Here is a 16,802-nt window from a genome sequence, read left to right on the forward strand (position 1 = left end):
TTTCAACTCGCGCGTGGGGGATGGAGATCACACTCACAGCACTTAGCTCGCAGCTGCAGCCTCAGGCATTGATGTTTAAACGGTGCGGCCAGCAGAGGAAAGTAAGTCTTTCAACTTCTCAAACTAATTCCTATGAAAGTTAAGCTTTCAAAGGCATGAACTGAAAACGCGGCAGACTGAACATGCGCTGTGAATCTGCGGACGCGTTTACCTCAGCTCTCATCACGAGCTAATCCATGACTGTCAATATATCTGACTCCTGCAGCGTTTTGGGCTGTGAGACTCCCTCAGTGGCTAAATTACATATTAAACAGACACGTTCAGTTTTTAATTGTAGTGTCTGTTCTCTAACTGAACTCATTTTATGAAAATGAACGCGGTCGCGGTGGGAAAGTGATCAGTGATTCAATAATCTAGTAGCGGTGGCTTTGGGAGTGGCCTCACAGGGCAGCGAAGCCTTCTGGGAATTGTTGTCTTTCATCCCAATGACACAAAAATAAGTTTTCTGTCTTTTCTCAGTCTAGAAAGCACTAAATTAAACAATTATTTTACATTTCTATTTCATTAATGACCCAGTTTAAATACAGATTCATCTTCCCAGCACTGAAGTACTCCTTTAAAGGGTTTAAGTGAGTTGCTAATGCTATGTTGTTTTTAGGTTGTTTTTGGTGGTTTCTAGGTGGTTACTTAAACTGGTGAAAAGAGCCCATAATCAAGTCTCTACAAAAGTGCCAGTCCCACATTCAATACAAGTATATGGGAATTATAACAAAAATAATTAGTCAGACTGCTAAGAAACAAGTAATAGCTCCAAAAATGTGAGCCATCTTTTGTGTTTCTAAAAACAAATGGATGAGTTATACTTGGGTTAAGCAATTTTAACCCTAGGAATGTGGACTACTAATAGTTGCAAGAATCATTTTCCAATATTTATTGAAATATTGAAATAAAATGTTTATTTAAAAGAAAATGAAAGAGACAACGTGAGAAGTGCAGATGTATCCAGAAGGAGAGAAATGAAAGAGCATTGAAAACAGGAGATAATTATGAGCGGATTAGACCTCAAAGAGAAACACATGGGCTTTAAAGAGACTGGGCTCATTCAAGCAGCTGGAATCATACGGATGCAAATTGGGAACTCATTTGAATATACAAAGCCAATGGGAAGGATTTTGTATATTTGTGTGTGTGTGTGTGTGTGTGTGTGTGTGTGTGTGTGTGTGTGTGTGTGTGTGTGTGTGTGTGTGTGTGTGTGTGTGTGTGTGTGTGTGTGTGTGTGTGTGTGTGTGTGTGTGTGTGTGTGTGTGTGTGTGTGTGTGTGCATGAGTGTGATTGTTTTCTGTGAAGGTGATCTCATTCCTTTTCAGATCAATGTTCCACTTCTGAAAACGTATGACTGGTTCACACTTATTTCCTCCACTGTAAGCTTCTGAGGTTGTGAAAAGATTCAGATTGTGATGGTGAGTCAAAGAGCCAGTTGGTTAATTGTGCACTCTGAGATCATTCTGGGTTGGGCTGGACTGCAGGCGTCAGCTCTTTTGTGTGCAGTACATACGCCCCACTGCTCAAAGCCACTCCACCCGCCAAAACTACAGAGAAGAAATCACACTTTAATTGAAAACCGCCCTGTCCAGAAGTGCTGCTGACAGATAAACAGCTGAATATGACTTAACAGTTATTTTTTTCCTATGTTAAAATATGCAGAGACAACTATTTGTACCCCTATTGTAAGATGATTTAGTTAAGGGGAGGATTTTTAGTTTGTCCAGCTAATGGCAGATGTTGGCAGGATGGTGTTCAGGAAACATGTTTTGAGACAGTCATTAAGAAATTGCACACTTCACTTCTCAAAAGAGGAAGTAACCCGCACAACCGATTGATGATCAAGACAAGCAAATATGTAGGTCAAAAAAGTAGAAAAGTAGCCTTCTATTATAAATGTTAAAAATGTAATCAAAAGTACAGCATGTTTCTGTCACGCACTGGCATTCCATGTTGCAAAGTAATACTGTATGTGTAAATGATGAGTATATAATATGCAAATTATAAGATGATTATATAATATGCAAAAGTATGTGTCTTTGGGAATGCCCTACATGACATCACAATGAGATCACATAGTCTATTTGAATAATTTCAATTTAATTTGCATTCCTTTGAATTCTGTGACAAACCACATTCAGCAATACAACCAAATAAATTAATAAACATTTATTTATTATATTATTATTGATAACATTATATCAATAATAATAATAATAATAATAATAATAATAATAATATATATATATATATATATATATATATATATATATATATATATATATATATATATATATATATATATATATATATATATAATTCATATTATATTAATATTTTTCAGCAAGGATGCATAAAGTGCTACCGCCAGATAGAGATCGGCTGAATGGATTCAAAAACGGTAAAACTCAACTGTTTAACTCTAAGGGACTTGGAAAATTAGCCAATTTAAAAAAAAAAACTGGAGTGTTCCTTTAAGTAGCACAACTGTTTTCAACATTGATAATACAAAAAAAAGTTTCCTGATCATTAAATCAGCATTATTAGATTGATTTCTGAAGGATCATGTGACACGAAGACTAGAGTAATGATGCTGAAAATTCAGCTTTGCATCACAGGAATAAATTACAGTTTAAAACACATTCACATAGAAATCAGTTATTTTGCATAATAATAATATTTCTCAATATTCGCTGTATTTTTTATCATTTAAATGTTGCCTTGATGGACATAAGAAATTTCTTTGTGTATGTTTGTTAAAGTCCTAATGAAATCAAAATCGATCTTATTTACTTGTTACATATTAAAGATCTTAGGGTGAACAATTTATCCGTGCAAGTTAATACACAGAATTATTTTGTTGTTGATTGTTTTCTTTAATCAAAATCTAAAAAGTTGCTTCAGGTCTGTAAATGGTGTTCCTTCTCAGCTGAGATCAGTTTGACGGCTTGCGTTTTAAAATGTGTAACCTCTCCCCTCCAACCGTTAGTCTGCTGTGAGAGAGAGATGGAGAGGAGGAGCGCTGAGGTAAAATCTGGACCTATATTCAATATCCTATTTCACTTGGAAATACGTCACAGCACTGAAGAAAATTCACTTGCTACTTCCGGTTCACTGGGAAGATGAGACTTGCACAAAATGAACAAACAATTCTTGTTCAAAATAAACTATTTAGGAACTGGAACTGAAAATGTTAAGGAACCATTACTGTAAATAACACATGGGGTGCAAACTCTCAAACAAACTATGGCATCACTAACAGCAGCACAAGAACTCAACAACTGGACCAAACAGCCTCTGATTCACATAATTGCTTTCATTATCCAATGCAGGCTGAACCAGAACATGAACATGAGAGCATGTCATTAAATCAGTCAGTTGTCTCACACGTGGTCACTAGACTCACGTCCATCAGCAATGTCATTCATGTTTGTCGCATTTGTTAGCAATCCAGTGAGCAGCTGATTATGGGAAGTATGGAGCCAGAGTCCAACACTGTTGTCTTGGCATCCTGATCCTGACCCCATAAACCCGGCAGAGGTGGGGCTCTCACAGCTGCTTCTGTGCTGATGGTGGCGATACTGAGCATCAACAACAACTACATTACATCAGTACTTTGGCTTGCTTGGGTTTAAAAGACAGTTTATACTCAGTAATATTATCAGATTTGATTGCCCAGTCTGACATTATCGAATGAGAACAAAACTTGATCTGAATTGAGTTGCATGATGACACTACTGACTTCTGCAGAGCTGCTTTAAGACCCTGACATGCCTCAAGAGAAATTGACGAGTGAACTGATGTGACGGCATTTTGAACAGAATCAGGCAAAAACAAAGTTCATTTGCAGATTATTTTAGGGGTTTCAAAACAGCTTCCCAAAGCGATCTTTCCAGAAATGTTCACCCCAACTGGTAAACACCTACTATTGGTCTGTATCAATTACGTAAAAGGTGGGTGTGGCTCTGCCCACTTTGACGTGGAAATCTTCTCCAGTTCATTTCCTCTGTAGAGTCCATCATGGTCGGACGTCCACGAGTGAAAACATAAACACTGGACAGCTGCTCTATAGTAGAAGTCAAGTCAACTTTATTTATATAGAGCTTTTACAATGACAATTGTTTCAAAGCAGCTTCACGGTTTTAAACAGGAAAATATTGCAACAAAATTTGATTTGGCTGTACAGTCGCTCTGGAGAAAATGGTGATGTTATCAGCTCATTTCAATTTATCATTTAGCGACAATGTGGGCAGATCAGTGATATAGTTGATACAGTTAATTCAGTAATTAATTTTACTTTGGATATTTAGTTGAAAATTTAGATATACATTTTTGTGAAATTGAAGTGTGATATTAATAAAAATATTTTTTTCATTTTTAATACAGAAAAGCTCTTTGGTTTAAATCAATCTATTGTATAAAGTGATATATAAATAGTACATAACTATACTGGAGTGGCAAATTGCAAAGCAAGTGCAAACATATTCACTTCGCTATATGATCAGATGCTTTCTTAACTGCTGTTTTTACACCGCTGTCATTTTTTGTTGTGTGATTATTTGTTATTGTGAGGAACGTGTGCAGCACATATTTACATATTCCAGTATATCCAGTATGCCACTGCAAATGTCTATCCAACTTCTTTTAACCCATAAACAAAGAATGAAAAAGAACTTCACTGTGAGTGTATTCGGGGCCTTTATTGACTTTGTTTTATAATCGATGAATTTTGCAAATTTCACACTGTTATTGAACTGAATTTAATCAACACTGAACTGACTTGAGCTGAAAAATGACACTATCGTCTTTTTAGAGCTGCTGGCTTTACAGCAGAATTTGAATTATAAATAAATGTGACATGACTTGTTATGCCAGGGTGGTGCTATGCAGTTTGTTAACAATGATCAACATTTAAAAAATGTTTCCTGATTATTAAATCATCATATTAGAATGATTTCTGAACGATCATGTAACACTGAAGACTGGAGTAATGATGCTGAAAATTCAGCTTTGATCAAATTTTAAAATATATTGGAATAGAAAACAGTTAAATTTTCAATGTATTTTTGATAATTTAATGCCGCCTTGTTGGATATAAGAGATTTCCTTTATGTATGTCTGTTAACTGTAAATGACTTGAACAAAATGAACACAACAATTCTTCTTCAAAATTAACTTCTCATTCAAGAGTCAGTCACATCAGTGGCACAAATGGTTCGAGACAAGTTATGTAATAAACAAAATGTAATATATTATATATATATATATATATATATATATTTTTTTTTTTTTTTTTTTTTTAAGTTATATTTAAAATACAGTTCACATAAACGTAATATTTAAATATAATACATACATAATGCATTTATAAAACAATTTATTATTTATTAAATTATTTATGTATTTATTTATTTATTTATTAACACTAAAAAACAGTTATATACATATAAGACGCCTATAAATTATCTTTCCTTAAAAATAGGCACAGATATTTTATTGAAATCACAGGATTTATTCAAATCTGCAAGTATAGAAATAGTAACCATGATCCTTGCCTTAGCAAACACTAATAAAAAGTAAAAAATACAACAACAAAAAACAAGTCATCCAGCAATAATTTGGTGATGGTCAATATGGGTTGTAGGTTAAAGGTCCTTGTCTGATAAGTAGTAAAGTCTTTATTTTTTTAAACAAATTCTTCTTTTTGGACACAAAGATTATAAATACATCACAGATTCAGCCAAACAAACATTTGCTTAAAATGAGGAAGTGAGCAGGAAGCTAAATAAAGTAATGACACAGTGGAGCAAGGTTATGTTGTACATATATTCATTAAATTGACTGATTATAAAGACATAATGCATTAAAGTAAGTTTTACGTTAGGTCTTGTTTTTAATGAACTGACTATTGCTGGACTAAAGAGCTTACCAGTTAGTTTGAGAGCGAGTGCAAGTGTGAGAGTGTGTATACGTGCGCGTGAGTGAGTGTGAGTGTGAGTGTGTGTGTGTGTGTGTGTTAGAGCCACAGATAGGGGGTGGTTTCTAGGTAGCTCTTCAAGCACTTCAATAATCTCCTTCAGCACAAAGTAACAAAATTCTTTAAGTGACACTCCAGGCGAGTTGACTGTTTTTTTAGCCTGGAGTGATGGCTTACAGACAGTTTCAATGAGCTGGAATACTTGTCAGCAAAAACATAAATGATTAAACATCATATGATTGCAATGACAGCTGCTCAGCAGAAATCAATAATACTGCAAAAAAAGAAAGACAGAAAGAAGCCCAGTGATAAGATTACGTCAGGTGATCAATATTCGCAAAAGATTGACAGTAAAGTCTAACAGCTTGAAGATAAATCTTCAAGGAAGTTCACTGCAAAACAAACCATGCAAAGGCTGTCTGTCTGTGTGAAAATCACCGCCTAGAAATAGGTGAGCAAATTATTGCATGCTACCCCTCAAAATGGCTAGTGTGAAGTCCAAGTCCCATAAGGTCTTGTTAGTGCTGCAGGCCAACCGTCCAACTAGTCCAACAGACACAATACATTGGGGCAGCACCTGATAAATTAAATAATAATCCTGTCATCACATCCTCTTCCCTGAAGGGCTGGATTTTCAGCTTTCTAGTGGCCTTGTACAGATGTATCCGGAGCTCATGCCCATGCAGAGGACTGTCATTAATGGATCATCTCTCTATATTATGCCTTTTGACTAATTATTATTTAAGACAGAAGCAGCTGCAGCAATCTCTTCAAGTGAAAAATACCACAATGCAATTATTAGGGATTGCAATTACAATTATTAAGCATTACCAAATAAAATGATAAGGCTCTTCTAACTCCTCTTACGGGCTGAATTATACATCAATGAAAACATTTACAAGCTCTTATTATGACGCAAGTCATAATGTCATTATATTTATATTGCAATATAGCCCCCTTACAAAAAACGTAGGCTACTGCAAGGTACTTGGATATATACCATAGTAGGCTATATATACCCGATGGTAATTGGATTGATGTCATGCATTTGACAATATTCACACACGTCCAGGCTTATTAGAGAGATGCTGCTAGAGATGTTATATTAAAAATCTTACCTGTAACATTAAATGTTTAGTCCTGATCTGCCCTTCAGCATGAGTTTAAAGGGAAGCCAGTCTGGTATGTATCTGTCCGTAAGTTATCCTTATCAGAGCAGGTAAAGCAACCGGCAACTGTTTTGCTCAATTTCGTGGTGTAACACGCCACAAAAAAGTAGCTGTCAGTAATGAAATCATTTCGCTGAAGAAGTTGAAATGGAAAAGTTGTGTGTGAATGATAGTCCAATGCTGTCTCAACCACTTTTCCGTGGAGATTTTTGCTCTGAACTCAGCGCACTCCAGCGGACCGAACCAAACACAGGCGTAGGGATAAGTCTTAAAGGCTCGGTTTATGAATATTAATTACGTAACGTGATGTACGCCGGATAGGCCGAACTGATTGGCTGAAAGGCAGATGTTGCTCTAGTCTACGGGGCGAAATAGCGAATCCTACCTGTGCATTGACTGGTATTATGAATATTTAATGAGATTGCCTAACAGGACGCTTAAGGAAAGTTGCCAAGCGACAACTGAATAATACAATTAATATGAGGTTAGTCTTCACCATAGTAAACTCACATGAGGAGATTTAAACTTAAGGTTTCATGTTTATTAAAATCATCTCTAATTCTGGTCTCTTAAAGAGGTAGCTCACCCAAAAATGAATTTAGTCGGCTGAAGTTGTTCCAAAACTGTATATTTTCCCCCTTGCTGAACACAAAGGAAGATATTTGGAAGAATGTTTGTCACCAAGCAGATCTCGGTAGCCACTGATTACCATAGTTGTAAGAGAGAAAAAAATGGCTGCCGTGTTCATACAGAAATTCATACAGGTTTGGAAAAACTTAAGGATGTTTAGGTGTATTAAATTGCATTGCATTAAAATAATTAACTTTGGGGGAGGTGTGGGGGGTTATATTGCTTTTAAAATATGATTAAGTATATTTTATTAATATTAGGCTATGTATTTTTATATATTATATTGTGTTATACTGGTAGCAATAAAATAATTCATTTATTTATGAAAAATAAATCACTGTTATTTTGTATTTGTGGCCAGGTTTTAGCAAACATTACATTTATGAAAAACTGTTTCTTTATATGCAACTCTCCATATTGCATTTTATTTATATTGCAACTCATATTTAATACTAGTAGCATTCCTGTAATTATGCATATCTGTAACTGCCTTTTCACACCCAGATTCAAATTAAATTTCTCCAACACAGCTGTTGTGCTTTTTATTGAATGTGTGTTTAAATTACTCATGACTCTTGAGGTTTCAAAGACGTCTAAAAGAAAGTAGAACAGCAGCCTCATGGTAATCTAGGTGGTGAAAACTGAGACTATGTTTCGGCTACCTTCAGTTTTCCTGAGGGACAGAGCTGTGACTTCATTTGCAAACCAATTGGCTTCAAGACAGGATTTCTATTCACATGTAAAGGATGTCATCTACATGAAACAACAGTTTGATCCTTTCAGCTGCATGGCTCATATTACACTGAAAATGCAACAAAATGCAAACAATACGGAATCATGTTATATGCTGAAGAAAAGAAACATTTTTAGAGCAACAGTCGATTTAAGGGAATTCCCAGAAATAGTGATATATTTGACAATAATGTGACAGCTTATCCATAGCACTTATTTTATAGGCTATAATGTTTATCTATTTATTAGAAAACAGACACGGTTTGCTGTTAATGTTCCTGAACTGTGATTTTCAAATAACGCCACATAAGTACAAATTTTAACGCAATATAATTCATATCAAATAAATGCATTTTAGTCATTTGAGAAGACCCTGATGCATCAGTGATCCATAATTAACATTTGAAGGATTTTGTGAGCATCTTTAATTCTTCACTTAGACGTTTTGATCTTATCCAGTTACTTTATTATACTTGACTTAGTCCGACCTTATAATTAGACATGAAGTGAGGCAGGATTAGAGATGACTAATGGTCAGTTTGGTTAGCGAGGAGAGGCCTTCTGCTGTACAGGAGAGCCTCGTCATCTGGGATTTACATCAGTGCTGCAGTTTAATTTGAGTGCAAGGATTTCAATACAGGGAAGTTCAGCTGGGGATCAGAACAAAGTGCTTCTCCTGCCCTTCCTGGAATTCTCCACAAGAACATTCTCACAACGCGTCCCGGTGAAGGAGAGCGAGGGAGAGTTAGAAACCCTGCTGGGACCAGACCCCTCTGCCTCTTCATCAATCACTCCACAGGACAGAACAACCGTCTCCTCCTAAAGAGACTGACAATACCGCACCGGTGTCTGCAGTGTCATGGCTCCTGGCTTGCACTTATCCAATTAACCATTGCAGAAACCTCAAATCAACATGCCAATTTACAGTCTGAAATTCTGAAACTAATGTGAAACTAATGCAACATACAGTACACACTCAAAAAGACCAAAATAAATCTCATTTTTGTAGTTCATTTATGTAATAATAAAAAATAAAATAAAAAGTATATATGCCAGTGTACTCCTTAAAGGTAAAAAAAAAATTAACAATTAGCATATGCATTTCACAGTTTAAAAACTCAGGGCTATTGGGTGAATAAAAAGGACAAGAATTTTGATATTTCCGGCCCAAATTTAAAAAAAAAACAGCATTTTGCATGCACTTTCACAATAATGAAAGTCAATAAGGCAAGACATTGCACTATTGGATCACTGGATCATCTCACAATGAATTATTAACTCCATCTTGCCAATACTATATCCAGCTTTATCCTCACAGTACACTCACATAAATAGAAATAGCCTGATTTACACGGTTATAGCTCGGTTATAGTCTATAGTGTACTCCTAAAAAGTACAATTTCAAAAGCACAGCTCTTAGAAAATGGCGTTTTGCATGCATTTTCACCATAATGAAGAAAAAAAATGAGCAGCAGATTTCGGGTTCTGATTTAAGTCTTTCCTTATAGCCTTCGATTGAAAGTGCATTACTGCAAATAATCATGAAATAATATTTTTTGTTAGTCAATATAATAATATAATGAAAAAAAGTAGAAATAGTTATTTTTCTTAACATTTATTTAATATAATTATATCCGCATAATTAATATAATATAATATAATATAATATAATATAATATAATATAATATAATATAATATAATATAATATAATATAATATCACATAATTGTTTTATCAAATCAATATGATATTAAGTGTATTTAACCTTACCCGGAGTGTACATAAAATACACTCACTCAGCAGCTTGATAGTTTATATCATCACAAAATGTAAACTATATGACTGCACAGCTCTATATACAAAGTTGGATATACAGTATACAGCAATATATCCTACATAACAAATCTAAACTACTTGATTGTTTACAGCGTCACAAAATGTAAACTATATTATTGCCCAGCAGCTCTATATGTAAAGTTGGAAATGTCACATACTTGTATAGGGTGATATCAAATCTTAGCTTTATTCCTTGTATTGTCACAAAATGAAAACTTAATTTTCACCCAACTCTAATCAGCTACATGCAACTATAAGGAATAAAGAGATTATTATAAACAATAACATCATGATAAATTTGTGGGAGAGAAAATCTAGCACAGTCTAAATGAGCTGGGGTGATCAGGACAGCCAAAAGGAGATGTTTGCCATCTGTTTAACAAATCGTGACATAAATGCTCTCCACCCCCCTCCCGTTTTTCACAGGTGTTTGCCATTAGCCAAGGCCACAAATGCTGCCCAAAGGGAGTGACCTTAAACCCAGCAGCTGCCCATTGAGAACCCCAATATAAAACAGACCAGTGGTCAAACTCAAAGAATGATATCAACCCTCCACATCCGAGAACCACAGGGCCCATCCATTCACTGAAAGACACGGGCACTGAGGGATTTTCAGTGGTACTCCTTAAGCGTTGGCATTGGATAAAACAAACTGTTTCCAGGCCTATGAGCCTTGCAGACACTAACTGCTTATTATACCATCTACATCTCAAACCATAATGATGTGTAAAAGACTTTAATTAATAATATAGTGGTACACCAAGTCCTACGAACAGACTATATATAAAGTGTTGTTTTCATGCTGCATTTTTTAGCGGATTTAAACACACACACACACACACACACACACACACACTTTTGATGTCTGGGTGAGTTTTCATAAGAAGGCAGGAGATTTAAGGAGTCTAAGACAATAGCTTCACAGCGGCCAGGCATCGTAGGAGGGAGATCTTGGAGTAACAGCTGATTCTGACATATTTAACGCTGCTCTTTTATTTTCACGCCAGTTGGCTCCCTCCTCTCTCCGTCTTTCTTTCTCTAAAACCTCTCCAGAAGTACGATCTGAGCACACTCTAAATGCTCCTCTACACTAATCCACAGCTTCAAGCTCGCAGTGGGAAGAGTGGTGGGTTTATCTTTGGTCAAAGCTCTGTGATTACTGTTAAGAGTTCGGAGATCTACGTAACAGATACTGCATCGATTCTTAAACTTTGACTGTTAAAATGCCTTCTCCTTTCCCATTTTACTGTGCTGACACAGTGTAAACATGGGCTCTTTTGACAATAAAAATTTCAATGTTTGTCTATGCCAGGGGTTTTCAAATCATTCCTGGAGCCTCCCCAGCACTGCACATTTTGGATGTCTCCCTTATTAGTGTCTTATTTAACACAGCTGTATTAACTCATCAGCTGATTAGTTTAGTACTCCATGAGCTGAGCTGGGTGTCTCCAATAAGGGAGATATCCAAAATGTGCAGTGCTGGGGAGGCTCCAGGAATGGTTTTGAAAACCCCTGATCTATGCTATTTTACTTACAAAGATTGCCCCCTGGTGGAAGAAAATGCATAGCAACACCCTGGCAACCATTCACAACACCTCAGCTTCATTTCAACAACCGAAGAAACTGTGAAAACTAGTTGTTTTTACAATTCTGTTCGGTGCTGAGAGTAGCACAGAAATTACATATACTGAATACACGTTAAATACATTTTACCTTTTTGGATCTTCAAAATACTTCAATAATGTGCATATTACAAATGTGTTAAACTAGAAAACGTATTCTATATGTGTAAAAGAGTGCAGATCTCATGGAGTCTCTGGGATTGTACATGCCCTCAACAGGACGCCACTCCACACAGGATGACAGACAAGCATACGGTCATGTGAACATCCCTGGGCAAAGCTTCCTCTATTTCCTCTTAAAGTCATGAACACTTAATGAACTTTCTGTCCTGCAATGAAACACAAACAGACATTCTTCCAAGTCCATAAATGACAAAGTATGAAGACAAGTGATTCTCAAATGGCAATGATCTAAAAATTAGTCATAGGTTTGATCTGACAGGAAAATAATGCAAAAAATAAAATGCAACTTAATATGATTAAGATAAATGTAAATATGCCATTATTTAAAGGGATCCCATGGTGTTGAGACTTGTATGGCTTAATATAACATAAATGATGTCTCTTACTGAATTATGTGGTAGAAAACCCATGAAAGATCTACGTTATTTTAAAAATCGATTTTATATTTGGACCATGGGCGGCGCCATTTTGTTTGCGTTCTAGGTTGATGACGTAGTATGGTTGAACTCCTCAATCAGCTGGCGTTACCCGTAGCTATTTTTACCACAACGCAACTCGAAAATTGTTTCAGAGTTAAACAAAACCAATGAATTGCTTTGTAATTGTACTTAAAACACACTCAAACATACATGTGCACACAAACTCACCTACACAAGTCACAAACAGATCGGCGGGCGCGCACACGACACCTGACAGACTGCTCTGTCTCAATCCCATGCATCATCACCAAAACATCCTGCCTCTCTTCCTCACGTTACTTTATCCCATCGTCCTACCTAGATATTTCCCTCTGCTGGTCACATTAGGCATTACAGTTAATCTACTATCAACAGTCTATTTAGAATATCAACACAGGGAATAGATTGAGGGTTATGTATTCGCGCACGCACTGCGTGCGTGTGTGTGTGTGTGTTCGCGCCGATCTGTTGGGGTGTGTGTGTGTTCGCGCCGATCTGTTGGGGTGTGTGTGTGTTCGCGCCGATCTGTTGGGGTGTGTGTGAGTCTGTGTGAGAGAGAGAGAGTTTGTGTGCACATGTATGTTTGGGTGCGTGAAGTCGGACAGCTGTTGTGTGTAAATCGGCTGTACACTCGTTATTGCGGTGGAACGTGAGACTGAATGACTGCACTCGAACATGTCCACTATGGTGTCGGAAAACACTACAAATGGCCGTCCCTTCAAATAATGCCCTATTTAAGGGTATAGGGGTCGATTTCAGATTCAGCCCCTGTCGTGGAGACTGAGCAGCCCAACATCTCGATTGAAACAGAGCCTGTCGTGTGCGCGCGCGCCGATCTGTTTGTGACTTGTGTAGGTGAGTTTGTGTGCACATGTATGTTTGAGTGTGTTTTAAGTACAATTACAAAGCAATTCATTGGTTTTGTTTAACTCTGAAACAATTTTCGAGTTGCGTTGCGGTAAAAATAGCTACGGGTAACGCCAGCTGATTGAGGAGTTCAACCATACTACGTCATCAACCTAGAACGCAAACAAAATGGCGCCGCCCATGGTCCAAATATAAAATCGATTTTTAAAATAACGTAGATCTTTCATGGGTTTTCTACCACATAATTCAGTAAGAGACATCATTTATGTTATATTAAGCCATACAAGTCTCAACACCATGGGATCCCTTTAACAAGCCATTCATTGTTTGCCTGTTATGGACAGATATCTGAGTTATTCGCTCTTATATAATCAACAGTGCTGTTGATATGAAGCTATATTTGCTGCATGCGTTCCCCTTGCTGATGCCCACAGAGCTCTTCTGAAGACAGAGGGAGCAGGTCTTGACAAGTTAAAAGAGTGGTGAAATGTTTGGGTTGTTTTTCAGAGGTTATCTCAGCTTCCCTCATGAGGCACAGCTGTTCAGCCCCTCTGAAGCACACAAACACAAGGGATTGGGATTAAAGTACGTGGGTTTGGCCATTTCATCTCATCAAAGTGCATAAGAACCATATAACACGGCAGGCATCTCATCTTCTAGTCTAGCGGTGACTCAAAAAAGCCAGATGCTGTTGAAACTCCTCCCAGTAACTATTAACCTGTGAAGCCTGGTTGTTTCCAAACATTCAACCAAAAACTTGTTTACAGCAAGAACGATACCTATAACGATAACTTGCTATATTATTATATGTATACTTAGGTCAGAGGTCAGAACTAGACTCACGTGCGGCCATTGCCAGAAGCTAGTGATTATTGTTTATTAAGTTGCATACATGCATGGCTTTGCTTAAGAAGGCCTTTATTAACCCCCTTTAGCCGTATAGATTACTTTTATGATGGATGGATGTGCTCTTTTGGACTTGTGTTTGGCTGAAAGAAGAAAGTCATATACACCTAGGATGGCTTGAGAGTGATTTTTGGGTAAACTAACCCTTTAACGGGCACATATACACGGTAAGTCCACTAGACCACAAGTGCACATGAAGTGTGCCATTTGGGACAGGGCCATAGTTGTGCACTAAACCTAAATCTTTATTGTTATCATTAACATCCCTGAACGTGGCTTAATACTGTGCGATTATGATGGGGATGTGTGATGTAGTCTAGAGATGTGAGCTTGATAAGTTGGCACTGCAGCAGCGGGTGGTGGAGGGGGTGAGGAGAGGACACGCTGTTTGGATTTTTCTGCTTGGCAACTCGAGCCCCTCCCGCTCTGAATCAAAGCGGAGCGAAGAGGGGAATGCATGCTGTTTGAAGCTCTGCTCGCAAGTCTACGCCGACTCCTGAAGGGATCGCTCGCATAACCGCCGAGAGCCAGAGCGAGAAATTCTTCCAGGGCAGTGGGGCACTGCATGAAATAATAATCAAAACACTTAGATGAAAAATAGTCTGTGGCTGAAAAACTGCTGGGGTGCTGGCAGACTTTAATCAGAGGAAATTAATATATTCAAATAGTCTCACTGTGGACACAGTCTAAAGTTTCTATTGTGCCAGAGCAGACATGGTCTATAGCAGTGGTTCTGAACTTATTTTGCTCATCACGATTCATGACCCAGATTTTGTGAAGTTGACTTGCAATAAATGACAAAAAAATAAAACTTGCCTTAAAATAAGGCTAAAAAAATAATAAATCTTGAACTGTGTTGGTCCAAAAATGATTTTGTGTCATAGGCTGAATAGGAAAGTTAACTAGTTTCAAATCATCCCTTTCTAATTTCTTTCATACTGTCAGCCAATAATGCAGTGCACAAATCAAACTGTGGTCAGCACAATCCATGTTTGTATATATATATATATATATATATATATATATATATATATATATATATATATATATATATATATATATATATATATATATATATATATATATATTTACAGTCTGAGTTAAATCTCTTTTTTGGCTCATTTTATCTGTAAAAGAAAACATGGCAAATAATTCTGGATATAAGGTGTTTTTCATTTCCAGCATACATAAACAATTATATATAGCTTAATAAAGATTAAGTAAAAAATGAGATTAATGTGGTTTAGAATTGGTAAAATATTGTATTAATTATGATTCATTTGGTTAAAAAAATATGACAATAACAAAATATATAACAAAAACATAAGCTAAAATATAATTGCACTAAGCATTGTAGTCTAGAGCAGATACACTTGAAACAATGGAGTAAATTAAAGGGTTACTTCAGCGATTAGCATATGGCTTTCTATCAGTAGAAACCCTGGAGTATATTCGAATGATCCTGTTTTTTCAACAACATTTTTTTTTTTTTTCAATTTTATTCAAATATTTTATTCAAATATCGTCAATATGCGGCACCGGAGGAATTTTTGCCCAGAGGCTAAAGACTACAGCCAGCAGAGGGAGATATTTCCGCATGTTTTCAACCCACGGATGGGGATTGGGATCACTCCCAGCTCAGCTCGCAGCTGCAGGCATTCATTTAAACGGAGCGGCCGGAGGAGCAAAGTAAGTGTTTTAACTTCTCAAATTAATTCCTATGAAAGTTAACCTTCCAAAGGCATGAACTGAAAACGCGCCAGACTGAACACGCACTGAGAACTACTACAGCGACCGTGGACGCGTTTACCTCAGCTCTCATTCATGAGAGCTCTTACCTCAGCTCATTCATCACGATGCGTGTAATCTTACTCCTGCTGCGTTTGCGACACTCTATATATTGAACTGTATATGTTCACTGTATATATGTGATCACAATATATTGAAGATACGTTCGGTTTTTAATTGTAGTGTCTGTTCTCTAATTTAACTGAACTGATTTTATGAAGATGATGTTGGGAAAGTTAAAGTGATCCAGTAGTGGTGGCTTTGAGTGCCTCAAAGGGCAGCGAAGCATTCTGGGAATTGTTGTCTTTCATCCCCATAAGACAAAAATAAAGTCTTTTCTCAGTCTAGAAGGCACCAAATTCAAAACTAATTTCACATTTCTACTACATTAATGACCCAGTTTAAATACAGATTCATCTTCCCAGCACTGAAGTACCTCTTTAAGCTACTGCCAATATGATACGATATTGTGACCCCACATATCAATAAAATATTGTATCATCAGGCTAATGCTGATTAGCACATTTAAGACCTGGAATTATGCTAGTAAATCATATTTATCCTATTTATCTATCTATCTTATTCAAATCAA

The 16,802-nt window shown here is 36.7% G+C and overlaps 1 protein-coding gene across 4 annotated transcripts in view; it reads right to left on the reverse strand.

Annotated features, from left to right (window-relative positions):
• The window catches only part of ccdc120a (coiled-coil domain containing 120a), a 63,525-nt gene that overhangs the window by 32,881 nt on the left and 13,842 nt on the right, over positions 1-16,802 (reverse strand). The window contains exon 1 of one of the 4 annotated variants that reach the window (XM_067414361.1): positions 7,138-7,431. The exons of the other annotated variants lie outside the window; for them this stretch is intronic. The gene's annotated coding sequence lies outside the window, so the exon portion shown is untranslated. Of the gene's footprint in view, positions 1-7,137; positions 7,432-16,802 lie in introns of those variants that run through there. 4 annotated transcript variants of the gene reach the window in all.

This window comes from Pseudorasbora parva, chromosome 13 (genome assembly GCF_024679245.1).
Source record: "Pseudorasbora parva isolate DD20220531a chromosome 13, ASM2467924v1, whole genome shotgun sequence".
Lineage (NCBI taxonomy): Eukaryota > Metazoa > Chordata > Actinopteri > Cypriniformes > Gobionidae > Pseudorasbora > Pseudorasbora parva.